The sequence below is a fragment of the Chiloscyllium plagiosum genome, unplaced genomic scaffold (assembly GCF_037043375.1).
Source record: "Chiloscyllium plagiosum isolate Xiang-an unplaced genomic scaffold, Cpla_swu_hap1 HiC_scaffold_14, whole genome shotgun sequence".
Lineage (NCBI taxonomy): Eukaryota > Metazoa > Chordata > Chondrichthyes > Orectolobiformes > Hemiscylliidae > Chiloscyllium > Chiloscyllium plagiosum.
The window spans coordinates 74,293,344-74,321,302 of record NW_028270152.1 but is presented as its reverse complement, the minus strand read 5'-3'; the positions used below and the strand labels follow the sequence as shown (position 1 = coordinate 74,321,302).

The following is a 27,959-nucleotide window of genomic DNA, read 5'->3' as shown; positions in this document are numbered from 1 at the left end:
CTGGAGTCACATCTGTGGCCATAGAAACACATGTCTGTACCCCTCACTATTGAATCTCCTACACAGTAGCTTCCCCTCTGTCTGCTCCCGCCTTGTGCATCTGGACTCTGTCTTCACTCCCCAGAACAACAGTCATTCTGACTATTTTCCAGTGCAGAGTGGATACATTCTGGAGTTTACCTGCCTGTCATCTATCTTCTGCCTGACGATCAGCCATTCCTCCCTGACTAAAGATCCTTAAGCTGCGGAATGACCCTGCATAAAAACACGCTCTCCATGTAACTCTGTTTGGTGGATGCACTGCTGTGCCAGTAGCCATTAATTAAGCTCCAGAATTTGATGCTCAAGCTGATCAAACCAGTGTTACTTCCTGCAGATGTGGTCACCCGGACTGTCAGGAGCTTCGAAGGTTCCTCACATGTTGCAGGCTGTGCAACATGTGAGACTGAACTCCTCTGTCAGAAATTTGGTTTAAATGAAATTCCTACCCTAAATTTAAGTAGAAAATAAGTTTGCAATTGTAAAGAAGCTAGAACTCTTGCCTTTCCCTAATGCAGCTCTAAACTAAACAACAATTTACCTGCTAAATACTGAAACTGGCACCAAGCTCACAAGGGAGAGACCGAGAGGTGTAAAACACGGAAACGGGCTCTTTGGCCCAACTTGTCCAGGTCAACAAGGTTACCACAATTGAACTAGTCCCATCTGTCCGTGTTTGCCTATATCCCTCTAAACCTTTCCTTCCAAGTACCTGACCAAATGTCGTTTAAATGTTGTAATTGTACTCACCTCTACCATTTCCTCTGGTGCTCCTTCCGTATACGCACCACCCCTGTGTGAAAAAGTTGAGCCTCAGGTTCTTTGTAAATCTTTCCCCTCTCACCTTAAATCGATGCCCTCTAGTTTCGGGCTCCCATACCTTTCTGTCTCAGTGGAATATGTGGTGTGACTTATGCAATTCAAAGCCAGCAAGTATGAGGTGATGTTACGCAATAAATTGGAGTTCCAAGTGATTGGGACCAACTAGGGGTATAACAGAGATTTAGGGAGGCTGTCTGGATATTCAAAGAAGTACCTTGGGTTGATGAAGCTGGTAAAACTGATATTGAAATTCAAGATAAGAACAAAAACACTAGAAAATTACGGCAATTTAGGCATTATCTGTGGAGAGAAACATAGGTGAATTCTTCAGGGCAGTGACTCCTCACTAGAACTGAAGGGAATAGAGGAGATTGTCCACAACAGGGTGAAGACCAAGGAGATCAAACAACAAAAGATTTCATGATGCAACATCTGGCAAATATTAAGACAGGTGAAAGAGAGTGTAAAAGAGGTGGATTTAAAAATAATCTTAATGGCTGAGATCAAGGTGGAGAGATTAGGGAAGGAATCCAGAGTTTAAGGTCACTAGAGGTGATAAAATATTGTGATGTGGAGGGATAATAAAGAGAGAGGAGTTTTGTAGAGCTGGAGGAGGTTATAGAGCTAGGAAAGAGCAATACCCTGAGGAGAATGAGAAGGGGGATGTGAAATTACCAGGCCACCAATGTAAATCGGTGAACTCCGGGTTGGTAGACGAGTGAAGTGTGGCGCAGACATGAGAAATTTAGTGGGCTGAAGTTTACAGAGGATGCAAGCTGGCTCACTGACCAGGTGAGTAGGTTATTTAAGGGTAAGTTACTAACAAAAGGCCTGAATTGTAACAGTAACACATCTCAAAGCAGTTTGGGTGGTGAATGTGATGATCCTTTTTAAGAAGAAATTTATTGTTCATCTTATTGGTCTCCTTGTAATCTTTTTAAACGTTTGACCTGAGATATGTGTACTTATGGATTGAAGTTCCAATTACTGCCCATTTTTCTTGTATTTGAAAGGTGCCCTTGAGCCATCTCTATAATGTGGAGTCTGTTTCAAGATTGGTCACTGTCTGACTGGCAATTGTTCAGCACCTCTGCTCTTTGAAGCATCATTTCTCCTAAAAGATTGCGATTAGCGATCAGGAGGAGGGGAGTGCTTTCGCTGTGACCTGGTTTTCAGACAGGCTTACTTAATGTTCGGTGTTTAACTATGAAGCTACCTCATTAAAGGACTTTGATAGCTTCCAAGGCTGAACATCATTCCTTTTCAGTTTGAAATGACTAATGTGCTCAGAACCACCAAAGACAAACAGTTGTTCTTTGCTGAGTACAGTTCTTGCCTTGTGTTTTCTATATTGGGTTTACCACACCAGGCTATTTTTCTGATATTGTTTTGTAAATACAGATACCATTGAAATCGGAGGGAACTTAAGAAGCCTTGCCTTGCACAGCTTGTTTTTAATTTATTCTTATGATGTGGGCGACAGTGACAAGGTTGTGCTCTTGCCCATTCTGTTTTATTGTGAGTGAGTGAGTGTCTCGTGAGGCCATTTCAGAGGTTGTAAAGACATAGTTAGACCATGTGGGTCTGGAGTCATATGCAGGTCATGAGATAACATGCTCCTTTCTCTCAAGGACATTAATGATCCAGTGGGTTTTTTTTAACAATAACTAGCAAGCTTTCATCATCATTGTCTGGTGCCAGCCCAAAAATTACCAGTTTTGTTCATTCATTTTCACAAATTGCAATGGTGGGATTTAAGTTCTCACCTCTGCGCTGCTAATCTGATGTCATAATAAAACAGCCTGTGACTTGTTAAAGTAGGGCTAAAGATATCCACCAACTCGCATTTAAATATCACAGCTCCAGTTTTTCATCATCCTGATAAGACTTGATAATCAGGAAGCCAGCTGTTGATCAGAAGTGTGTAATGAGGTGAGATCCCCGCAAACACACTTGTGAAACAGCCAACTGACTTTGCTCCATTATAGGCGGATGACGTTAATATGACTGTGTGTACATATTCTGCTGCCAGACAACATATCTAAATAATAGGAAATGAAGCAGTTGAGTTCTTGGTGGTGAAGTTGTACTTTCAGCATTTTTCCTTCACAATTTCACCACCATTCACAATCCACAGTCATGTAGGTTAGGTGGATTGGCCATGCTGAATTGCCCACACTGTCCACAAATGTGTAGGCTCGGTGGATAAGTCATGGGAAATGTAGAGTTGTGGGGACAGTGTTGAGGGGGTGGGTCTGGGTGGGATTCTCTTCGGAATGGCTTGCTTTCACATTGTTGGAATTGTATGATTCTGTGATTTTCCCCCCTCCCCACCGAGAAAAATGACAGGCAGTGTACTTCCTGGAATGTCACAGGCGCACGGTGGCACAGTGGTTAGCACTGCTGCCTCACAGCGCCAGAGACACTGGTTCAATTCCCGCTTCAGGTAACTGTCTGTGTGGAGTTTGCACATTCTCCCTGTGGCTGCGTGGGTTTCCTCCGGGTGCTCCGGTTTCCTCCCACAGTCTAAAAATGTGCAGGTTAGGTAAATTGGCCATGCCAAATTGCCTGTAGTGTTAGGTGAAGGGGTCTGGGTGGATTGCCTTTCGGAGGGTCAGTGTGGACTTGTTTCCACGCTGTAAGTTTCCACATTGTAAGTTTCCACCTGGCATGCTCAAGAGTTAATTCATTTGGAAAGAAATTACTTGACATTTTGAGAAGATTGTCCCTTAAAAAGGAATCATGAAGGTTGGCACAAATCTTGCCATTTCATGGTGCAATCACAGGCCCCATTTGGATCACGTGTCTGCTTTTTGAATTTTCCCATGCATTTGAGGCATTGAAAATTCAAATCTTCAATCCCATAAATGAGCACAAGACAGTGCTGACTGGTTCTTCCATCAGCTGGTTATAATCTTTGGTGTCACACTAAATTCCCTTTGCAAGGCTGTTGTTAGGCTCAGGTACTAAATTTCCAATCTCTGGGGCTGAAACAGCCGACAGTGTATAATGCTTGACTAGTCCCACTCCTGTTATGTGCACACACCCATTTTCACACTGAATTTTCTTAGTAAGCTGTAGTTCACAAGAAAACAAAAGCAGATTTTTTTAAAGCTTAAAGATGGTACATAAACATTGCTTTTCCAATGTCTGAGAGTTCTGCATTCCATCAGTATTGGTGGCCAGCTTTGCCTGCCCTCCAGGACTGGAGAGGACACATGGCAGTGATGGTGCTTAAAGAAGGTGTGGAAAAAGCAAAGCGAGGTGTAAATTGTGTTACAAAGAGGTGTAAATGAAGAAGCTCTAACTGTGGTGGCAGCCTAGGATGGGACCATCTGTACTACTGTACAGAGTCCAGGCAGGACTCTAACACAAAGACATGCACATACATACATATATATCTATCTGTCTGGGGACTGACTCATAAGAGGCCATTGCTGATATCTGTTTCTTGCAGCTTCTCCAAATCCGGATTCTCACTTGTACCTCATTAGCAGTAAGGCTCATGCTTTCAAGGAAAACCTTGTTGTCAGCCCATCTTGTGTGGGAGGAGAGTGTCTAAAACTGTAGTATGAAAAGACCAGTCACACTTTTTTTTGCTCATAGCATTTCAATTTCTTTCCCCTAATTTTCCTTACATTATGTCTATGGATGATGTCATAAAAGGGCAGTGTGTAGATTTTGTTCAATCATTCACATGATGTGAGCACTATTGCCAAGAGGAAGGGCATCATTTGTTGCTCATCTTTCATTGCCCTTGAGAAGGTGGCAATGAGTACCCGCAGCCCACATGGCGTGGGTACACCCTAGGTCCTGCTTTGAAGCTGGTTCTAAGATTTTGACTCCGCAATAATGAAGATGCAGCAAAATGTTTCAAAGTGAATTTGGTGTGTGAGTTGCAAGTGGTAGTGATGCCATGTTCTTCCACTGCTGTTGTTCTTCCAGGCAGTAGAGATCATGAATTTGGAAATTGTTGCTGGAAATGCTTTGGCCAGTTACTGGAGTGTGACTTGTAGGTGGTTGCACTCTGTCACTCAAGTGAAGAACATTCCATTACACTCCTGACTTGTACTGTTGTAGATGGTGGAGAGATCTGGGGAGTAAAGAAGTGAGCCACTTATTGCAGCTTTCTCAACCTCTCACTTACTGTTGTAGCCACTGTTGAGAGTGGGCTGCTGGGGTGGGGAATTGGCTAAGTTAGATTGTCCTGTTTCCTTTAGACAGGACAAACCTGAGAAACTCTGTGTTGGGTAGATGTTTGCGTTGCAGCTGTAATGGAACAGATTAGCTAGGGGCACTGTTAATTATGAAGACCTTGCTGTATCCATCCTGCTTAGCTGTTTTTTTGATATTACATGGAGTGAATAAGATTGTCTTCAGATCGGCATCCACTATGCTGGGAATCTCAGAAGTCAAGAGGGATTATCCAATTGGTGCTCATGATTGAAGATGGTTTAAATCTTGTGTTGTGAATTGTGCTCTCTAATACTTCTCACTGAACAAGTGTTGGTTTCCTGATTTGATAGTAGTGGTAGTTAGGGTTATACAAGATTATATGGTTACAGATTATGTGGCTGAGTACAATTATGCTGCTGATAATCCACAGTACTTCACAGATGCTGAGCTTTGAGATAAAACAAAGAACAGCAGATGCTGGAACTGGAAATGGAAACAGAAATAGCTGGAGAAATCCAGCAGATCTGGCAGTGTCTGTTGGAAGAAAACAGTTCACATTTTGAGTCTGTGACTCTCTTCCTCAGTACTGTGAGTAACTAGGAAAATGTGGTATTTCTGCTGAAGCCAAAGTCGAAAGTGTGTGTTTGTGAGGGGTTGAGGGGGGGAAGCTGGGAGAAGGAAGGGAGAGGTGAGTGGTCAGGTGGAGACTGAGCACACAGAGAGAAAGATATGAAAGGTGGAGATAAACAATGAGATCATGGATAGCAGGCCAGGACAGAAGAAAAACTAAGTAAGTGAGAAAGGCTAAGAATGAGAAAATGACTGACTGATCTGTGCTGAATGCAATCCATATCATGTGAAAGTAGGCATAGACGTATGTGGTAAAAACAATGACTGCAGATGCTGGAAACCAGATTCTGGATTAGTGGTGCTGGAAGAGCACAGCAGTTCAGGCAGCATCCAAGGAGCTTCGAATTCGACGTTTCGGGCAAAAGCCCTTCACCAGGAATAAAGGCAGTGAACCTGGAGCGTGGAGATATAAGCTAGAGGAGGGTGGGGGTGGGGGTGGGGAGAAAGTAGCATAGAGTACAATGGGTGAGTGGGGGAGGGGATGAAGGTGATTGGTCAGGGAGGAGAGTGTGGAGTGGATAGGTGGAAAAGGAGATAGGCAGGTAGGACAAGTCCGGACAAGTCATGGGGACAGTGCTGAGCTGGAAGTTTAGAACTAGGGTGAGGTGGGGGGGAGGGGAAATGAGGAAACTGTTGAAGTCCACATTGATGCCCTGGGGTTGAAGTATTCTGAGGCGGAAGATGAGGCGTTCTTCCTCCAGGCGTCTGGTGGTGAGGGAGCAGCGGTGAAGGAGGCCCAGGACCTCCATGTCCTCGGCAGAGTGGGAGGGGGCCCTGAAAGAGCCTTCCACATCCATCAAAGTTTTACTTGCACATCAACTAATATCATTTATTGTATCCGTTGCTCCCGATGCGGTCTCCTCTACATTGGGGAGACTGGATGCCTCCGAGCAGAGCGCTTTAGGGAACATCTCCAGGACACCCGTACCAATCAACCACACCACCCCGTGGTCCAACATTTCAACTCCCCCTCCCACTCTGCCGAGGACATGGAGGTCCTGGGCCTCCTTCACCGCCGCTCCCTCACCACCAGACGCCTGGAGGAAGAACGCCTCATCTTCCGCCTTGGAACACTTCAACCCCAGGGCATCAATATGGACTTCAACAGCTTCCTCATTTCCCCTTCCCCCACCTCACCCTAGTTCTAAATTTCCAGCTCAGCACTATCCCCATGACTTGTCCGGACTTGTCCTACCTGCCTATCTCCTTTTCCACCTATCCACTCCACCCTCTCCTCCCTAACCTATCACCTTCATCCCCTCCCCCACTCACCCATTGTACTCTATGCTACTTTCTCCCCACCCCCACCCTCCTCTAGCTTATCTCTCCACGCTCCAGGCTCACTGCCTATATTCCTGAAGGGCTTTTGCCCGAAAAGTCGATTTCGAAGCTCCTTGGATGCAGCCTGAACTGCTGTGCTCTTCCAGCACCACTAATCCAGAATAGACGTATGTGGGAATGGGGGATGTGCTAAGAGACCCATGTCATGACAGGACTGGGTGTGGGATGTCTAGAAAACATAGAACGACAGAAAAAAGTTCTAAGCTCATTGAATTTGATATAGAGTCCCTAAGCAGAAAATGAGATGCTGTTCTTCGAGCTTGTGAGTGGCACACTACAGCAGACCTGTGACAGAAATGTTGGTCAGGGAACACAGTGGTGTGTTGAAGTGGTAGACAATTGGAAGCTTAGGGTCATTTTTGGAGACAGAGTGTAGGTGTTCTGCAAAGCAGGTAAAAACAAGGACTGCAGATGCTGGAAACCAGAGTCTAGATTAGTGTGCTGCTGGAAAAGCACAGCAGGTCAGGCAGCATCCGAGGAGCAGGAAAATCGACGTTTTGGGCAAAAGCCCTTCATCAGGAATAGAGTTCTGCAAAGCAGTCATCCAGCCTGTGCTTTGTCTCCCAGTGTAGAGTAGACCACGTTGTGAACAGTGTTTCATCTGAAATATATGTCTGGTGCCTTCGATGGTCAGGGGGGAGGAGGTAAACAGGCAGGTATTACATCCTCTACATCCTTAGAATCCCTACAGTGTGGAACCAAGCCAAACAAGTCCGCACTGACCCTCCAAACAGCATCCCACTCTGACCCATCTCCCTACCCCAACCCTGTAACCCTGCATTTTCCAAGGCTAACGCATCTAACATACACATCCCTGAGCATTATGATAATTTTAACATGGCCAATCGACCTAACTTGCACACTTTGGAATGTGGGAAGAAACTGGGGCATCTGGTGGAAACCCATGCAGATACTGAGAACATGCAAACTCCACACAGACAGTTGCCCAAGGATTGAATTGAATCTGTTAGGCAGCAATGCTAACCACTGGGTTACCATGCCACCCATAATTGCATAGGAAGGTGCTGTGGGAGTATGGGGAAGTGTTAGGGGTAGAGTAGGAGTGGACCAGGATGTCCCAGACGGAGTGGACTCTGCGAAATGCTGACCAAGAAAAAGAGGGAAATATGTGTCCTATCTTTAAGATACTGGATCTGTTGTGAAGCTGTCCTATTTATCATGGTGCCCATGCTACATGCATAAAATGGTGAGTACCATCAGTCTAATGATAGAACCTTGTCTCCAGACAATATGGGACTATAAGGGGAACATTTGCGTTCTATTCAGCCTGTCCACACCCGTCATAATCTTATGCACCTCTGTCAGGTCTCCCTTCAACTTTCTCTGCTCCAAAGAAAACAGCCCAAGCTTATCCAGCATGTCTTCATACATAAAGTGGACAATCCTAGGCAACATCCTGGAGAATCTCCTCTTCGATCCTTCTAGCCTAGTCACATCCTTCCTATATGCAGAGACAAGAACTGCACATGGTACTCCAACTGTGGCCAAATCAAAGTTCTGCGCAGCTCCAACATGACCTCCTTGCTCTTATAATCTGCGCTTTTCTTGATAAAGGCAAGTGTCCCGTAAGTTGCCTTAACTACCCTATTAACCAGCCCTACCACCTTCAGGGATTTGTGGACAATTGCCTGTGATCCCTCAATTCTGATGAGCTTCCTGGTGTTCTGTCATTCGTTGATTATGCCCTTGTTGCGTTACTTCTTCCAAAGTGCATCAAACTCTCTCCTATCATGGTTAAATTCCATCTGCCACTGATCTGACTAATCTCTATCTACCGTCCTGTAATCTAAGACCGTCTTCCTCACTGTCAACCAGCTGGCCAATCTTAGTGTCCTCTGAAAACTTGTTTATCATATGCCCTTACACACAGACAGCGCCTGGTTTGGTAATTGAAATACCTGATTACAGGTTGTAATAACTCAGGAACGCCTTAAAAGGAGCATTGTTTATTTTTGAATGTCAAAATGGAGCTACTACTTGTAGTGAGCATTGACTAGTCCCAGGCAGAGACAGACAGTTTTGAGTCTGCTTTTTAATAAACCTGTCAGAGATGTTACTAGAGTCTTTGAAGCGGATGAGACTTGAACTGAGGCCTCCTAGCTCAGAGATAGAGATACACAAAAAAACAAGTCATGGTGATTTGACAGTGAGAAAAACAACATTCTGTTGTTTATGATAGAACTTCCAGACATAAAAAGCAATAAAACAGACCCAGAGAGGTCTACTGGTAGTATCTCTATCTAACAATTTTAACAATCATCAGTAAATTAGCCATGCAGCCAAATGGATATTTACGTGCACAGCCTGGGTCTGCTTTATGGTATTTTCAGTAAGCGCAGCAGGTCAGGCAGCGTCCAAGGAGCAGGAGAATCAACGTTTCGGGCATGAGCCCTTCTTCAGGAATGAGGAAAGAGCCCTGAAGAAAGGCTCATGCCCAAAACGTCGATTCTCCTGCTCCTTGGATGCTGCCTGACCTGCTGCGCTTTTCCAGCAACACATTTTCAGCTCTGATCTCCAGCATCTGCAGTCCTCACTTTCTCCTTGGTATTTTCAGTAAACCTCGAACCTTTCACCTTGCCTCTTGTGCAGGTGGGAATTGAACCCAGGTCTCCTGGTCGAGAAATAGGAACACTGCCACTGCACCACAAGAGCCCCGTGGGCATGACTTTTTAAAATTTTATCTGGAAGTGCTATCAGAACCAATTTTTTTTTTTGCCCAACCACGAAATCGCTCTGCTTTTTTTTTTGGTTCTTAACCAGTAAATCACCCATGTAGCAAATTGGTTCGTTGCATACAAAGATCGTTTCAAAGGTCTCCTTTATAAAAGTGATGAATTCCAGCAGGACAAGCATTGCCTATTATCAAAGAAACTCATACTCAATGAGTTCCACAAGAAGATTGATTAGTGATTGTAGGGGTTATCACACTGGTTAATCAGGTTAATCGGCTCCTCACTTTGAAGAAGGTAATGTACAAATTTTTGTGATACCAGCTGACATGAAACAGCCAGACATCAATGTTTCTAAATGCTGTGGTATGTTCTCAGCTGGGAGAATGCTGGACAGCGTACATTTTTTTTAAAAAGCAACATCTCAACCTGTGACATTTCCACTGGGTTTTGGAAAATTTTGTTGAGTTGCAACGCTATAAATATATAGTGTTTGGATTTGTCGACATTGTTTTAAGAAGGAAATTCAAACTTGAGGTTACATTTTCTATGCAATGTACAAAAGTCAGGCTGCATCCAATGAGCTGAGATACTTAAATTCATGAAGTTACCAGGTATGACAATAATGACAGCTTTTCAAACAAAAATATCTCTTGTAGTTAAGTGAAGCATCTGGTGTGGATGAAGGCTTAGATTTTAATCAAATAAATTTATGTTCCAGACTTAACATAAAACCCTGCTCAGCCAATAACTCATGACTGCAGAAGTGAAACAGATCGCTTGCACTGATGCAGATTATCTAAACCATTTGCAATCTTTTGCGAAACATATTTAAACCAAGTACCTCAAGGGTGATGAGAGAGACTGCCTTGGAGTTTCGAAGCTGCTTCTGTCCAGCCTCGAGTTTGGTGTTCTGTGAAGTGTGTAGACATTAGCTTTATACCCATGCTATGCTGAATGTTACCTTCAGGAGAAATGAGACATGGAGACTTACGTATATGAAAGACATGCACTCTTCCCTTGTGCTGATGTGCAGAAGTAATCTAGGCCACACAACTGGCCCTGATGCTCTCTTTGGAGTGCTACTTAATTTCTTTCACTAAGTGTTTGCAAGCACTTTTTCTTTCCCTACATCTTAGTACTTATGACAGGACCATTATATTTTGATGGAGCTTATTTAATTTCTTAAACGCTATTTTACTATAAAGAAATCCCAGTAAAACATAATGGATATGTTTTTGGGAAAGTGTGTTACCAGCTGTAGATTAACTTAAGGAAAGCACCATGTTGGATGACAGCTGCAATTATTTTTAGTGAGAATCCGTTGTATCTGGCTTTCTCCTAGGAACCCTAGCTGATGGTACTTTTTGATTCCACTAAAGCTTGTCAGCCAAAACTGATAAACTACATCATCAGAACTTTATTGAACATTACTGTTTATTTACTGTAGTGTCTAAAATAATCAGCTTTAGCTAGAGTCCCCTTGCCACCCTCCAACACCTGGACTATGAGGTTCTGATGCAGCTCACCCTCTGGTCAAGGAAGATGTGATGCCACGTAGCCCATGGATTAGCCTTGATGCCACTCACCCTTTGGACCACAGAGTCCTGATGCCTACTCTTCTGTGGACCAGAATCCTGATGTCATAGCTCCACACCTGAGGGTGTGTTGTGACGTTTTTCCTGTCAACTTTGAAATCTTTATTGCTCCCTCTCTGGGTTCTGAATCCTGATTCTACTTGCCTCCTTTAGATTTTAGACTTTCCCCAACTTGTCCAAATCTGGAGATTTGCAAAATTAAGTCATGATTTGATGGACCTTGCTTTTTCTCCTTTTTGTATTCTCTTTTCAGCATTGATGGGGTCTGCATAATGCACCCTGACTTTTTTGTTATTTGGAACAGGAATAGGCCACTTTATCTCTCTCTCGTTTGTTCCACTGTTCTGTCAGATCAGTATCCCAACTCTATCCACCCACCCTGGCTCTTCTCTCTCCATGCTCTTGCCTAGCAAAATAACCCAATTTTGAATTTAAATTTATTAGTTGGGCGAATATCTGCTGTTTCTGTTAGAGTTCCAAATCTGTACCATCCTTTGCATTTTGAACTTTCTTTCCTGAAACAGCCTGGCTCTAATTTTAACATTGTCCCCTTGCCCTTGACTACCCAGCAAATGTCAGATATTTTATTTACTATGTACCCTTATCAATTGCTTTCAAAATCCTAACAACTGCAAATAAATCACGGTATACTCATCTGTATTCCAATGATTACAAACCAAGCTTTATGCAACTTTTTCTTATGTCTGATCCAGGTTCTTGGTAACATTCTGATGAATCTGTGATGCCTTCATTCCAAGGCTGATTTGTCCTTTGAAGGTAGGATTCTTAGAGCAGATGTGGTTAAACTGGTATCTGTTTAGCAGGAGCAAAATGTGCAACCTTGATATCATAAAAGTTATGCTAAACTTATCTTGAACCTTTACTAATTCATACTTTGATTATAGTGTACAGTTTGCTATTTGCCTTATTTCAATGCCCCTCATGATTTTATAAACCTCCTGTAGGGTCACCCCTCAGCGTCCTATGCTCTGGCGAAAAATGTCTCAGCCTATCCAGCTTTCCTTATAACTCAAACCCTCCAGTCCCAGTAGCATGCTTACAAATCTTTTCTGAACCTTCTCCAATTTAATGATATTCTTCCTATAGCTGGGCAAACAGAATTGTACTCAATACTCCAAAAGTGACTTCACCAATGTCCTGCACAACCTCAGCACTGTCAAGGATGTTGGTCCCATTCTGGTTCAGGTACAGACCGTCCCATTTGTAGAGGTCCCACCTTCCATAGAAACAGTCCCAGTTATCCAGGGATCTGAAACCTGAGCAATGCACTCATCTGCTCTATTCTCCCTTTCTGTACTTGCTACCTAGTGACACTGGGAATAAGTCAGAGAATACAACCGTAGAGGTCCTGTTCTTTAGTCTTCTGCCTAGCTCCCTAGATTAGATTAGATTTCTTACAGTGTGGAAACAGGCCCTTCAGCCCAACAAGTCCACACTGACCCTCCGAAGAGCAACCCACCCAGACCCATTCCCCTACATTTACCCCTTCACCTAACACTACGGACAATTTAGCATAGCCAATTTATCTGACCTGCACATCTTTGGACTGTGGGAGGAAACCGGAGCACCCGGAGGAAACCCACGCAGACACGGGGAGAATGTGCAAACTCCACACAGACAGTTGCCTAGGCGGGAATTGAACCCGGGTCTCTGGTGCTGTGAGGGAATTCTTGATACAAGACCTCATGCCTCATTCTACCAAGATTGTTGTCACCAATGTATATCTCTGTCTTGTCAAATACATGGCATAGTGTAGATAGATGTGAGGTTATGGGGAAAGGACAGGGAAGTGGATGTGAGATATGTCATATCAGCTATGATCCCATTGAATGGCACAGTAGGCTTGAGGGGTCGAATAACCTACACTTGTTTCTATTTCCTCTGATCCACTTTGGTAGCAAAAATAGGAAGACAGATTACTAATTGAATAGCAGTAAATTGAGAGAGATCTGGGTGTCCTTGTGCACCAATCACTGAAAGTAAGCATGTAGGTGCAGCAGGTGGTGAAGAAGGTAAATGGAATATTGGCCTTCGTGGCAAGAGGATTCAATATCTGTATGTTTTCTGCAGGAAATACTGAGGAAACAGTTGCATTTAAAGATCAAGGCAACTATGATCAATTACTATAAAAATCAAGCCAGTTTCCTATAGTCCTTTCAGAGAGGAAAATCTACCCTCCTGACATGGTCCAGTTGACAAATGACATATATCTCTAGATTCTGGATCAGTGGTGCTGGAAGAGCACAGCAGTTCAGGCAGCATACAAGGAGCTTCGAAATCGATGTTTCGGGCAAAAGCCCTTCAGTAATAAAGGCAGTGAGCCTGAAGCGTGGAGAGATAAGCTAGAGGAGGGTGGGGGTGGGGAGAAAGTAGCATAGAGTACAATGGGTGAGTGGGGGAGGGGATGAAGGTGATAGATCAGGGAGGAGAGGGTGGAGTGGATAGGTGGAAAAGGAGCTAAATCCACAGCAAAGTGGTTCACTCTCAACTGGCCTCTGAAATGGCAAAATAAGCCAATAAGTTGTATCTGACTACTAGAGCAATAGTTAAAAGGAATTAAACTGAATAGATTAACATCACCTTTTGCACCCTCAGCTGCACACCTAGCCTCATTTAGTTTACATATTTAGTATGTAAGTAAAGTTAATGCAGGTACATCTGTTTAATGACAGTCAATTCTTAGATACTTACAGGTGCACAATAAAGTAGAATGTGTTACTACCTTTACAGAGTTTAGGTGGATGTTTCTACTAAAGTATGAATGTAACCAGTATAAGAAAAGGGTAATTTAAGATGGTGGACAGGAGAAAATTGTGGCTGTAAGAGCTGCTAGTTTTTTGAGGATATTTTCAGTGTTGACGCTGATTTCCTTGATTTCTTGGAGCAGTAATTACTATTTTATAAGCTTGTGCAATATTTTGGAATTTTGGAAAAAATTTAAAAATTGTGCAATTTAAAAAAAAAAGAGAGGGAGCAGGGACCAAATGGGAGGAAAGTTATTTCTAAAAAGAAAAATAAATAGTGAAATTCACAGCTGACCTTGAAGAAATTCAATATTGGGAGCTCTTCACAGCCGGGGAACTGCTACGTGTTTTTTTTAAAGTCTATTTTCTCTGGAGCTCAGAGTCTGAGGGGTGACCTTAGAGGTTTATAAAATCAGTCAAGTCCAAAACTAGAGGGCATGGGTTTAAAATGAGAAAGGAAATATTTAATAGGGACCTAAGGGGCAACTTTTTGGCACACAACCAGGTGCATGTATGGAATAAACTGCCAGAGGAAGTGTTGGGGGCCGATTCAATTGCAACATTTAAAACACATGGGTGTTTGAAAGAAGGATATGGGCCAAATTCTGGCAAATGGGACTAGATTAATTTTGGATAATTAAGATAGATCAGCATGGATGAGTTGGAGTGAAGGGTCTGTTTCTGTGCTGTACATCTCTATGACTTGAAGTCAAGGTCATCTAAAACATGAAGTTGACATCAAGGAGGAATAAATAAGTACATCTGTCATTTATTCCTGAGCAGCAATATGACTTTCAGGCTGTGACTTCTTGTTTTTTCTCATTTTACGGAGGTTAGATTTGTCTGTCTCCCCTCCTCTACTGTGTGAATCCATGCAATAAGTGCTACTTCACCAAAAGCCAATGAAAGGAGTAGGGAAGACAAAGCCATTCCTGCAGTATGTTATTCTGTCACTGTCTCCAAGTAACCTGAAGGCTGGGGATGATGTGGTTTTGTCGGCCTAAAGTTCCATTCTGGTCTTATAGGACAGTTCTTGCTGTCAATTGGAGACTTGTGGAAATGATGGTCTGATCACTTGGCTCAGAATATTGGTTCACAGCAATTGAGTTGAGTTGTTGTGTGTCATGCCTTCAAGGTTCACCTGAGATTATACTCATTGGGTGTGTAGCAGGAGAGTAGTTGTAACACCTGCAAGATGGTGTTGCTATATGACTGGCAAAATCATTTACTAAGGTGTACTGTTATTGAATGAATTCAGATTTCATTTGAATCCATGACTCTGGAGGAATAGCCTGAGTCTCATGATTACTAATCCACTGCCATTCCAGCTATGCCACTTTCTTCCCCCTAAATCTGGAATCCACTGCCTGAGTGTGGGGTGGGGGTAGACTCGATCGTGGCTTTCAATGCAGATGAATACATGAAGAGACAAAATTGTGGGGCTGTGGGGAACAAGCCCCTATAGGGCATGGATCAGGTGAGTTTTGCTTGCAATGAGGCACAACAAGTGAATGATTTGCTCAGGTGCTGTAACCATGTTATAGTTCCATTTTCCACCACTAAACAGGTGGAAAATGGTGAACAGAAGCCCACATTTATATCTATAAATATAAGGCTGTCTTGCATATGTATTGAAGGAGCTGGAAATGTGTTGCTGGAAAAGCGCAGCAGGTCAGGCAGCATCCAGGGAACAGGAGAATCGACGTTTCGGTCATAAGCCCTTCTTCAGGCTTATGCCCGAAACGTCGATTCTCCTGTTCCATGGACGCTGCCTGACCTGCTGTGCTTTTCCAGCAACACATTTCCAGCTCTGATCTCCAGCATCTGCAGACCTCACTTTCTCCTATGTATTGAAGGAAGCAGGAGTCTGTTTGAATCACAGCGCTGAGGCAGCCAGCTATATTTAATATTAATCAGATCAACATCCAGTCTCCTAGGTTCTGCAGGTTATCCTCAGAGTTTAGATGCAGGTACTTGGTCTAGACAAGGGAAGAAGAGGTAGGGCAAGCAAGTGTGTTCCTTGTGACCCCCATATTAACCCAGTTGGAGCTTGCTACCATTGCAAATGCAAGCAGAGATTAACTTTGCGACAATGTAAAGCCAAGCATGGAGATTCTGTTCCTGAGACGACAGTGCAGGCATGAGTGAAATCAAATTCTGTTGGCGATGTTATAGACCACTGTAACAGACAGGAACAGGGCACGGAGTTTGACCATGCTGTTGCAAATCAGGCTGTGCAGGTAGAATACAGGGTATGGGACAGTCTATAGGATTCTAATCCATAACTGTTTGTTTCCAAAGAAGAAGGTACATTATCACTGATGTTATCAGCCCTTGACCTCTTCACACTATTTTAGATGAAGTAGCTGCTCTGTATTTGATTAGACAAAAACAAATTGCTGTTTCCCTCTAAATGCATGACACAAAATCACTTCCTCAATAGCAATGTTGTCTGAATGAGTGCCAATAAATTCTGTTTGCCTGAACAGATTTACTTGGAAGCAATCAATTTATTTGAGGTGAGAAGGTTGCAAATGATGCATTATTGCATTAGGAGCTGTAATATAAGTCTTTGATTTCAAAACTGACAGATTCATATTGCTCTTGAGAACCTCTTCATCTCAATTCAGAGAAGGCTCGGAAGGTTCAAACGGAAAGTTTCTAATCCCAGAGAGTTAGCTGTTTTTCAAAGAATGATGCACGAGTGTTATCACTAAGCAGTAAATAAAGGTTGGGGTCACAGTAGACACCTGTTATCTACATTAGATCAGTTCCTGTGTCTGTATTTGATTACTGCAGTCTGATTATACACCTCCAATACCGATGCTTCAGAATTTCATCTGAATTGGAGCATTCTTCAAAATTTAATTCTGTCTCTATCTAGAAATAACATTCCATCTGGAACACTTTACAGAGGTTTTCATTGTACCTCTTATTTGACATTTGGTGTTGTACAAGGGTCATTGTACAAAATCCACGATTTATTTCTTGCTCTGTTTGGAAGGATATCACATTCTGGTCTGCACTTTGCAGAAAGGGCGCCGCTGCACACCATTTGGATAGTGAGTTGTCTTTCACACTGAACAATTGAGGGGCTACTGTGTTCCTAGTGCACAGTGTGCATTGGGTGCATTGTCCCCACCTGGCAGGCTGGTATATTGAACTTGATCAGTTTCCAGCAATGATTTGCAGTGGCCGGTGTTGGACAAAGTTACAAATCACACAGCACCAGATTATAATCCAACGGTGTAATTGGAAGCACTAGCTTTCGGAGCGCTGCTCCTTCACCAGGTGGTTGTGGAGGACACAATTGTAAGGCACAGAATTTACAGCAAAAGTTTACAGTGTGATGTAACTGAAATTATACATTGAAAAGTACCTTGATTGTTTAAGTCTCTCATCTGTAAGAATGGCCATGATAGTTTCACTTCTTTCATATGTAAATCACAAAACCTTTTTTAAAAGTTACATTCTCAGGTTAACTGTAACAATTGGTGTCAGTGCAGATAAAATGTTGAGATATTGAAGTTACAAATCATACAGCACCAGGTTATAATCCAACGGTGTAATTGGAAGCACTAGCTTTCGGAGCGCTGCTCCTTCATCAGGTGGTTGTCCTCAGTTGAGGCACATAGGGACAGCCTCAAATGGTTCATATCACGATACAGGTGACTACCATTGCACTATACACACACAAACACTCCTGTGCATGTGCGTGCACAAACACACCCTCTCACAGACTTAGACACTCTCACACATATACACTCTCTCTCAATGACACTCTCAACCTCCCACCCCAGAAACGCGCGGGCGTGCTCACACTCTCATTCACACTCTCACTCTCGCACTCACTCTCACTAACGGCGCTCACGCTCACTCTCGCTCTCACACGCTCACGCTCACACTCGCTCACTCATGCTCATTCTCACGCTCTCGCCCGCTCACGCTCTCGCCCGCTCACGCTCTCGCCCGCTCACACTCTCGCCCGCTCACACTCTCACCCGCTCACACTCTCACCCTGCTCACCCGCTCTCTCTCACTCTCTCACACTCTCTCACACTCTCTCTCACGCTCACACTCTCACCCGCTCACACTCTCACCCGCTCACACTCTCGCGTGCTCACACTCTCGCGTGCTCACACTCTCGCGTGCTCACACTCTCGCGTGCTCACACTCTCGCGTGCTCACTCTCATGCTCGCTTGTTCACTCTCACTCTCACTCTCGCGCACTCGGTCTCGCGCGCTCTCTCACGCACACTCTCACGCTCACGCTTTTACGCGCGCTCGCTCGCTCTCGTTCGCTCTCACTCTCGCGCTCGCTCTCGTTCGCTCTCACTCTCATTCGCTCTCACTCGCTCTCGCGCTCGCTCTCGTTCGCTCTCGCTCTCGCGCTCGTTCGCTCTCGCTCTCGCTCTCGTTCGCTCTCGTTCGCTCTCGTTCGCTCGCTCTCGTTCGCTCGCTCTCGTTCGCTCGCTCTCTCGTTCGCTCTCTCGTTCGCTCTCTCGTTCGCTCTCTCGTTCGCTCTCTCGTTCGCTCTCGCGCTCGCTCTCGCGCTCGCTCTCGCGCTCGCTCTCTCGTTCGCTCTCTCGTTCGCTCTCGCGCTCGCTCTCGCGCTCGCTCTCGTTCGCTCTCGCGCTCGCTCTCGTTCGCTCTCGCGCTCGCTCTCGTTCGCTCTCGCGCTCGCTCTCACTCAAACTCTCTCTCTCTCGTTCACGACAATGCTCACGCTCCCTCTCTCACGCTCCCTCTCTCACGCTCCCTCTCTCACGCTCCCTCTCTCACGCTCCCTCTCTCACGCTCCCTCTCTCACGCTCTCTCCAACACACCCCATCCACCGAGACTGCCCATGCCAGTCTGTTACCTGCCCTCAACCTCTTTGGTTCCAACTGCTGCCAAGGCATTAACTGCCTCAACCTGTCTACCCTACTCCCTCTCTCCAACCTCTCACCCTCACAACGCGCAGCCCTCCACACCCTCTGCGTCAACCCCAACCTCACCATCAAACCAGCAGACAAGGCGGGTGCAATGCTAGTTAGACGCACTGACCTCTACGCCGCTGAAGCCAGGCACCAACTGGAAGACACCTCCTCCTACCTCCCCCTTGACCATGACCTCACCTTCCATCGCCAAATCATCATCTCCCAGACCGTACACAACCTCATCACCTCAGGGGATCTCCCACCCACAGCTTCCAACCTCAAAGTTCGGGAACCCTGCACCGCCCGGTTCTACCTCTTACCCAAGATCCACAAGCCTGACTACCCTAGCCAACCCATTGTCTAGGCCTGCTCCTGCCCCACCGAATTCATCTCCAGCTACCTCGATATTGTCATATTCCCCCTCCGTTGGTCCAGGAACTCCCCACATACGTTCGGGACATCACCCATGCCCTCCGCGTCCTTGAAGACTTTGGTTTTCCTGGCCCCCAATACCTCATCTTCACCATAGACATCCAACCCCTATACACCTCCACCATCACCAGGGTATCCAAGCTTTCCATTTCTTCCTCTCCCAATTTCCCCACCAGTACGCTTCCACTAACACTCTAATTTGTTTGGCTGAACTGGTTCTAACCCTCAATTTCTCCTTTGAATCCTCCAGCTTCCGCCAGATGAAAGGGGTAGCCATGGGCACCTGCATTGGCCCCAGCTCTGCCTGTCTCTTTGTTGGCTACGTGGAACAGTCCATCTTTGCATTTACACTGGCAACACTCCACCTTTTTCCCTGCGATATTGATGACTGCATTGGCGCCACCTTGTGCTCCCTTGAGGAAGTTGAATAGTTCATTAACTTCACCAACAGATACCACCCCGACCTTAAATTCACTTGGACCATCTCTGGCACCTCCCTCCCCTTCCTGAACCTCTCCATCTCCATCAATGGTGACTGACTCAACATTGACATTTTCTACAAACCTACTGATTCCCACAGCTACCTTGATTACACCTCCTCCCACCCTGCTATCCCTTATTCCCAATTCCTCCACCTCTGCCACATCTGCTCCCAGGAGGACCAGTTCTACCGCAGAACACACCTTTGGCCACCTTCTTTGAAGACTGCAATTTCCCCTCCCACATGGTTAATGATGCCCTCCAACGTATCTCATCCACTTTCCGAACCACCCCCCTTGAATGCCACCCCTCCAACTGCAAAAAAGACAGAACCCGCCACCCCCCCCGCGGTCCTCACCATCCACCCCACCAACTGCCATATACATCGCAGCAGACTCTGCCTTTCCACCAACTAAAAATTACCCCACCACCAGATCTATATTTCCCTCCCCACTCCTATCCGCTTTCCGTAGAGACCATTCCATCTTTGACTACCTTGTCAGGTCCACGCTCCCTAACAGACCACCCTTCCCTCCTGGCACCATCCCCTGCCACTACAGGAATTGCAAAACCTGCGCTCACACCTCCCCCTTCATGTCCGTCCAAGGCCCCAAAGCAGCTTTCCACATCCATCAAAGTTTCGCCTGTACTTCCACACGTCATTTACTGTATCTGTTGCTCCTGATGCGGTCTCTTTTATTTTGGGGAGACAGGATTCCTACTTGTGGAACGCTTCAGAGAGCATCTCTGGGACACTTGCACCAATCAACCCCACTGCCCCGTGGCCGAACATTTCAACGCCCCTCCCACTCCGCCGAAGACATGCAGTTTCTGGGCCTCCTCCATCACCATGTCCATATCACCCAGTTCCTAGAGGAAGCACACCTCATCTTCTGCCTCAGGGCCCTCCAAACCCATGGCATCAATGTGGACTTCACCAGACTTTTCTGGAAGCTTCCATTATCATTTGCTTCATTTTTTTAACACTGGAGTTGCACTATGACCAGGCAGGGACCCTGATCCAACCTTGACCTGCGCATCACGATCTGGTGGGCCCGCTCCACACCCACACACACCTGGCCTAACTTGACTCACAGCCCCAAGAACTGCAGTAGCACTGCTCAAGGAAACTAACCAGGTCCTCACCTTCACATTCTGGGAGCCCAATTATCCGTCGATCTCAATTTTCCAGGTCAAAGATCTGGTCCAACACAGCCCGAACCTGGCTTTCTAGCATTCTGATCCTCCCCACCAAATTCTCTGCTATGGTCCTTTGTTCGACCGCCTTGAAGCATCGATCAAACATTTGAATCTCCTGCTCATGCTTTTGTAGTTTTACAAACTCCGAGACAAAGTTTTGTTACTCCAGTGGGTTCAAAGGCTGTACCGCGGGATTCAGGGTGACGTCCGTGGGTGTGATGCTCGCGCTCCCTTTCCTTTGTTTGTCTTCTTCATCTTCCCAAAATCAAGGACCTGTTTCCGTGCTGTACATCTCTATGACTCTAAAAGGCTCTAGGGGTTTTGCTTTATTTTATTTTCCCGATTTTTTTTTTTTCTTATCGATGGCTAGTGAGGGGAAGAGGTAAAAGCACCACTTTACTTGGGTTATTGTGTACAGCCCAGCACAGCTGACCTATCAGACAGCTGCCATCTTGGATCCCCCGGATTTTGCCCTTTCGGGTGCCCATTTTGAGCTGTGAGAGATGGACTGAGATGTTGTACTCTTCTCCTCTTGAGGAATTTTGCTTTCTTGAAGACACTGATGATCTGCTACCTCATCTAATTAGCATAGCAAGTTCCAGTGTTTGTATTTAACCCAATACTCACGTGCAAAGGAACATTATTTTTATTGCAAAATATTTGCCATTTGCAAATACTTAGTGAGAAATCAATGAATTCAATTTTCTTTTACTTGGACTTGACATATTTAGAACAATATTGGTACATAGCTCTTCTCTCTATTCGGACTAACAGAATGCTGTTTAGTTATCTTATTTCATGCCCATCACTTCAGTTCCTTGGTCCTACAATTTCTAAAATCCCCTGCAAGTTGGAAACATATTGGTTGCCAATGTGTTGAGATTTACCTTTTGAGTGGCTGAGAGGCGCAATTCAACCATTGATCAAAGGTACAGATTATTGCTGAGCAGAATAGTAACTTTGGCAGACCCTAGGGCAATAGAGAGGAAAAATCCAATAACGCATATTGTGTTTTGAAATGGATAATACATGTTGGGTCTTGCTGTACACACAGTGGATATTAAAGACTTGGGGTGGGATGGGCAGGAGGATTTTAGTAAACCTGGATTGTGTTGATGATGATACAAGCAACATGTTTAATCGATGCTGCCTGCTGTTTTAAATGATTTCTGTTTACGGCTTCACACACCAAGAGGAGTCCTAGTGTTATAAATGGCTAGTGCTACTTAAAGGCAGTTTGCACCTGCTAAAGAGAAGTTCATCGTGAATGCAAGTGTTGAGTGTTATTCGGAAGGTGAATACAAAAACTTTGAACAATGGCTGAATGTGCAGTGAGTACCCCTGTTTTCTGATAATGCATTGGGATGCGAGAGATTTGAAGATGATGTATCCACGGGAGGAGGCAGAAGGCTTGCCAAACATATGTCGATGTACTGTAGGAAGAATAAAACACAGAATCCCGGACTGTTTGGAGGAGGGTCACTGGATTCAAAATGTTAACTATGCTTTCTCTCCACAGATGCTGCCAGACCTGCTGAGTTTCTCCAGTTTCTGTGTTCGAACAGTTGGAAGAAGTCAGGGTGGAGGCCAATGCCATAAGTGTCACTCCAGTAACATAGACAAGTGCAGAGTCAAGTTTCAGTCTCATACAAATGGTCAAGTTGAATAAATTTAGCTGCAAATCCTACATGCTATGAATTACACCACTGCTCAATCCATTACACATGCATCATGATAAAAAGATTATCAATCATTATCCAAGTCTTTAATCTATATGATTTATCTTACACTGTATTGCAGGCCACATGGCGCACATTCTCAGATATTCAGCCGTGTCAGCCATGTCACCCTATCATATTGAAGGCCGTTCCTTTTGCTCACCTTTCTCTTAATTCTGGCCAACAATAAAAAGGTATTCTGGATTAGTGGTGCTGGAAGAGCACAGCAGTTCAGGCAGCATCCAAGGAGCTTCAAAATCGACGTTTCGGGCAAACGCTCTTCTTCAGGATAAAAAGGTATTGCTGAGCCTGTGACCATTGGCCCGGTTGGACAGATCAATGATGTCGGTATCTGTGTTTCTAAATCTCTTCAAAAATCTCAATTGCCAGCCAGAAGAAATAATTCACAAGCTAGCTTGTAAGTAGTTAATGATCCCTTTTAATTAATGCTGGTGGGTTGGAGGGATTGGTTCAATATTCTGTACAACATTTTGTACAGCTATGTCAGGTTAAGACAGGACACTGACACGCTGTCATCAACTTCCTGCTCTCTGTCACCTTCAGTGACTTAAATATTCACCTGCTGGCAAATCACTTTGTGCATCCCCTTCACATTTGTTCTGTGTGATATTTAAATGCAACTTGGGTGTTTAAACTTTATGGGACTGAACTTTAAGTCAGTAAATTCATTTCATAACTACTTCTGCCCAGCTAAAATATCTCCTGGTCATTTGGTCAGATCTCATTCTGTATTGTCTGCTTTTAACATCTTTCGTTAATAATTTAAAGTCCATTTTCCATTCTTGCTAGCTGTAAATAAAGTGTATTGTCTTGACATCTGTTTGATACTTGATATTGCTTCACTTCCCTGATCCAACTTGCACTTAAACTAATCAAATAAAATTTCATGTAGGGAAACAAATGCAGGCTCAATAATCTATATTGCAGACAATTAAACCTGGATATCCATGTTTGCTTCTGTCTGCAGCTGCCCAACACTCCTCACGCAACACTATACCCCTTCAATTAATCTTCATTTCCGTCCAATTAGAAGTATAATATGTGTCACACACAACGCACATGTTTAATCTACATAACTGTAATGGTTTCAAAAAATAACACCAACTTAATGAATCATTGCAAGCAACATGCAATTTGTCCAGTCCACTCAAGAAGGAAAGCAACCCATATTAACTTTGCAATCAAGTGTTTTAAAAACTCAACAAAAAAGCCTTATTTAACATTTGGAGTGTTGACCAGGTACACTGCTCGCTCTTTCTCAGAAATCACATCACATCATTTCTCTTCAATCTGAATCTTTCCATAAATGTTAATCATTTTTCCAGAGCCATTGCTAGGTGAACTCACTCTGAGCTGATTATTTGTATCTTGGCCCATTGTCCCCCTCAGTGGCTGTTGATGCTATGTGAAGTCAAACATTCCTGGAGGGGGAAATTTGGTTGAGTATTAACATAAAATATGTCAGTAGCGAATCGGCAGCCTGGCTGACGTCCCGCCCAATTGATGTCAATGTCAAAAAGAAATCAAATTGAAGATCAGACTGGCTGCCCACTTGGTTTTGTTGTCAAAAATAAGTGTCTGCCTTTGTGAAGTCAACGATATAACATTGAAATCAAAACAACTTCACAGAACTATGTGAAAGCCTGAATACAATAAGTGAAAGCAGAAACTCAGAGATCCACTTTGCTGTTGTACGTTCAGCATGGCCCCACTGGGATATTTGCTGATTGTGTTCTAATTAAAAGTTTTGTGTCTAATGGAGCTACAACTGTGTATATTGACAAGTGCCTCAAACTGCTGAAAGGTCATGCAGCTAATAATATACATTGTGACCAGTAACATGGGAAATCACACAGACACTCAAAAGCATAGGTGCAGACTAACCTGGAAAGTAATACGTAATGCACCTTGTGATGCTTTGTGTTGAGCCTTGATAGATCTTCACAATTCAGTTGGCTCGGTTAAAGAAAGTTGGCAAACTGGTGTTAAAATAATTGTACTATTTCCTGGAAGTAAGAGGTGTAACTTTACTGATGTGCACATAAATCCTTGGAGCATTCATAGGAATATTCCTGTGTAGTATTAGGGAGCTAAAATGTAATATGTAAGTACAACTACAAAGGAATCGTACTGCTTGCAAATAATAGAACTGCTAATAAGCTAGTTCCCTGTGTTAGCAACCACGCAAATTAGAAAGTAGGCCTGAATGAATTCCTAACCTAATGAGTTGAAATTTTTAAATTTACGCTGTACAAAAGCAATATTGAAAGATTGTGGCATATATGAAGTCAGAAAAAAAGGAAAACAATTTCTTATATAAAAGGACCTTGTGCAGGTGCATGTGGAGTTTATTTAATGATTGATTGCAACAAATTTAACATCTGGGATTGGCCAAATGATTTGGAGCCTGAGTTAGGAAATGTATGTGTCCTGGCATGGTTTGCCAGGAAAGGCTGAGATTCAAACTCTGAAGTCAAGTTTATGATGGTACAAGAACAGGAGTTGTGACATCCCTTGAGTGATAGAGATCAGCCAACCAAGTATGATAAATGAACTGCAGTTCAGCACAGCCCAAGACCAGTGTCCAGGGGTGTAATTTTAAAAAACCAAATTCCAGAAACATCGAGAGGTGTCAGGAAGATTGGAGCTTGAATATGAAATTGTTGGAAGTAAATTGTGGTTACTTGTTACAGGAATGATGTGAGATGAGGGGAAGGCATTGATTGCACCTGAAGTTAGGGTGTCTACTCTTTCTAAGTACCGAATTTTGAATGTAAACGGATATCACTTGAAAATATTGAAAGCAGGGATTGGCAGGGGAGTTCGCCATGATTAGAGAACCAAGGATTAATAAAAGCTGGATAATACCTGTAAACAAGCAGGATGTTAGTAAATGAAAGCCAGCATTCAAAATGTAAGGAGTATTGCATGTTGGAAAAATAGGTGGCATACCGATAGTATGAATGGTGCTGAAATAGTTAACGACATAGTTAATGTGTGTTTAAATCCTCACCCATACAGTGAATTCAGCAATGCTATAATCAACAAAGCCATTCAGCCAGTGAAATATATCACTAAGTTACTAGTTGTGTTGAAACTGTACAGACTTGAGTAGACAGAGTCCTATATTCAATATAGATCATCAAGACACAAGAAAAATAGTAAAGCCATGAGACTGGAACAAGATGCTAGATTTATCCCTAGCGTTAGAGGATCAAAAGCTGAAGAAAGAGTGAAGCATCTGAAGTTTTCAGCCTTCAGAGGTGGTGATTTAAAGGCAACCTAAAGCAGATTCCGACTCTTGGATTGCAAATTCAGGAGACTTATCGCAAAGTTTTACTTCATGCAAAGTCCTGGAGTAGATCTTTGAGGAAGATTTTGAAAGAAATGAACATGGATTTACAAGAGTTGGTCAGCTGTCTTGTGAGATGGTCAGATTTTGAGATGTGTGTGTGTGTAGTGTTGTAGACTTTTCAGTATGTACTCAGGATAGTCTCACCTGAGCCACATATATCCTGCAATATAGAGTGAACATAAGCCCAGCTCGTTGCTGCTCTGTGTCAACTGAGCAAAGGCCCTGAACCCAGAGTTGAGTTTGTATTGCCTTCCTTGTGCAAGGTATTGGACCCCCAACCCCAGTTTGCCATTATTGCGGAAGAGCTGTCTATAGTTGAGTTAATTTCGGATCCTAAATTCTAATCTTTCTGCATTTGGGAAATTGTGAATTTTCAGCCTGCTGACAGCTGAGCAATTTGTGCTGTTCTGCTTCAAAGACCTGGCAATGAAATTCATCTGAGAGTAAGTGTGGCAAATGTTGAGTGAACAGGACATGTGATTTTCTGAGTCATATCTGTGTTCCTGGACTAATTAAACCCTTTTTTTTTCATCACACCAGCAGAACTGTTTTTCTGCCCAGATCAGAACAGCATTCCTTAATAACCAGATAATGGCTGGGCTGGTGAGGGAACTACTCCCATAGTACAGCAAGTTCCTTGAAACATTCTAGCAATACTCTGGGGAAACAAACGACATAGCAAGTAAAGTTGACAGTCAGATTCATTATGTGGAGAATTTTTATGAATAATGAGGGATGGATACATTTATGAGAATAAAGAGAGAGATGAGTTGATTGAGCAGTGGTGACTCAAGCTTGAGTGTGCTGGCTGTCTATCAGATTGCTAGTTCTATCTGGGACTCTGTCCTTCTAGCCACATTCATTGGATGCTTCAGGATCCAAGTATTCAACATCACATCATTAAGCCAGTCTGAGACATCACATGCCTCTGTGACAGCATCATTCACAAGCAGCAATGGCTGAGGAGAGAGTTGTTGCACGATAATGCTTGGGATGTGGAAACAATTTCTGGCCTCTTATTGCCCTGCATCAGATTTACCCTCTAACCCTGAAAGCGATGCAGAATGGTTACACAGGAGTCAATCGCCCATCAATACTTTAAAGAAATGGCCATTTGTCATAGATGTATCTCAACAAGAACGCAGTTCTGTCATCATATCTGTCTATGTTGATTGAGGTCTGCTATGGTCTTCTGCAGATGAGGTCAGGGAGGTTTGTTTGATTTTTCCTTTGACCTCTTTTGATTTCAGTGACAGAGGGGAGCAGGAGTTATACCGATGGTAATAAAGGTAAAGTTACCATAGGACCATAGGGGTGCTGTCTCTCATTAGAAAGAGAGAGATAGAAATATGACTGGTGGCGAGTTTAACCTGAGGGTCACCATACCTCCAGCGAGGTTAAGAGGTGGAATCTTCATGGTAGCCTTAGCTGATGGGGGAATTGAACCGTCTCTTATACATGTATGCAATGAAGCTCCATCAGATTTTTCTAAAGTTCTCATTGCATGCAGCCAATCCACCTGCATTCAGGAGGCTCTTTAACCTGCATCAAAAAATAACAGATTTGCCAGATTAATGAGGACAAGGATGAGAGTTAATGAGAGAAATGCTTTGGATTCTTACTTTAATCTTGCATCAATATGACACGATTACCTCTGGGACAGGAAGCTTGGGTTAAAGACCCAAAGGTTTGAGAACATAATCCAGGTTGACAATTCAATACATTGAGAGTGCTACAGTTAGCCTTTGGAATGGCATAGTCTCTGTTTCAAGA

The 27,959-nt window shown here is 43.9% G+C and overlaps 1 protein-coding gene across 2 annotated transcripts in view; it reads left to right on the top strand.

The window, feature by feature from the left end:
- Window positions 1-27,959, top strand: part of LOC122559133 (testis-expressed protein 264) — a 299,939-nt gene that overhangs the window by 129,809 nt on the left and 142,171 nt on the right. The gene's annotated exons all lie outside the window — the stretch shown is intronic.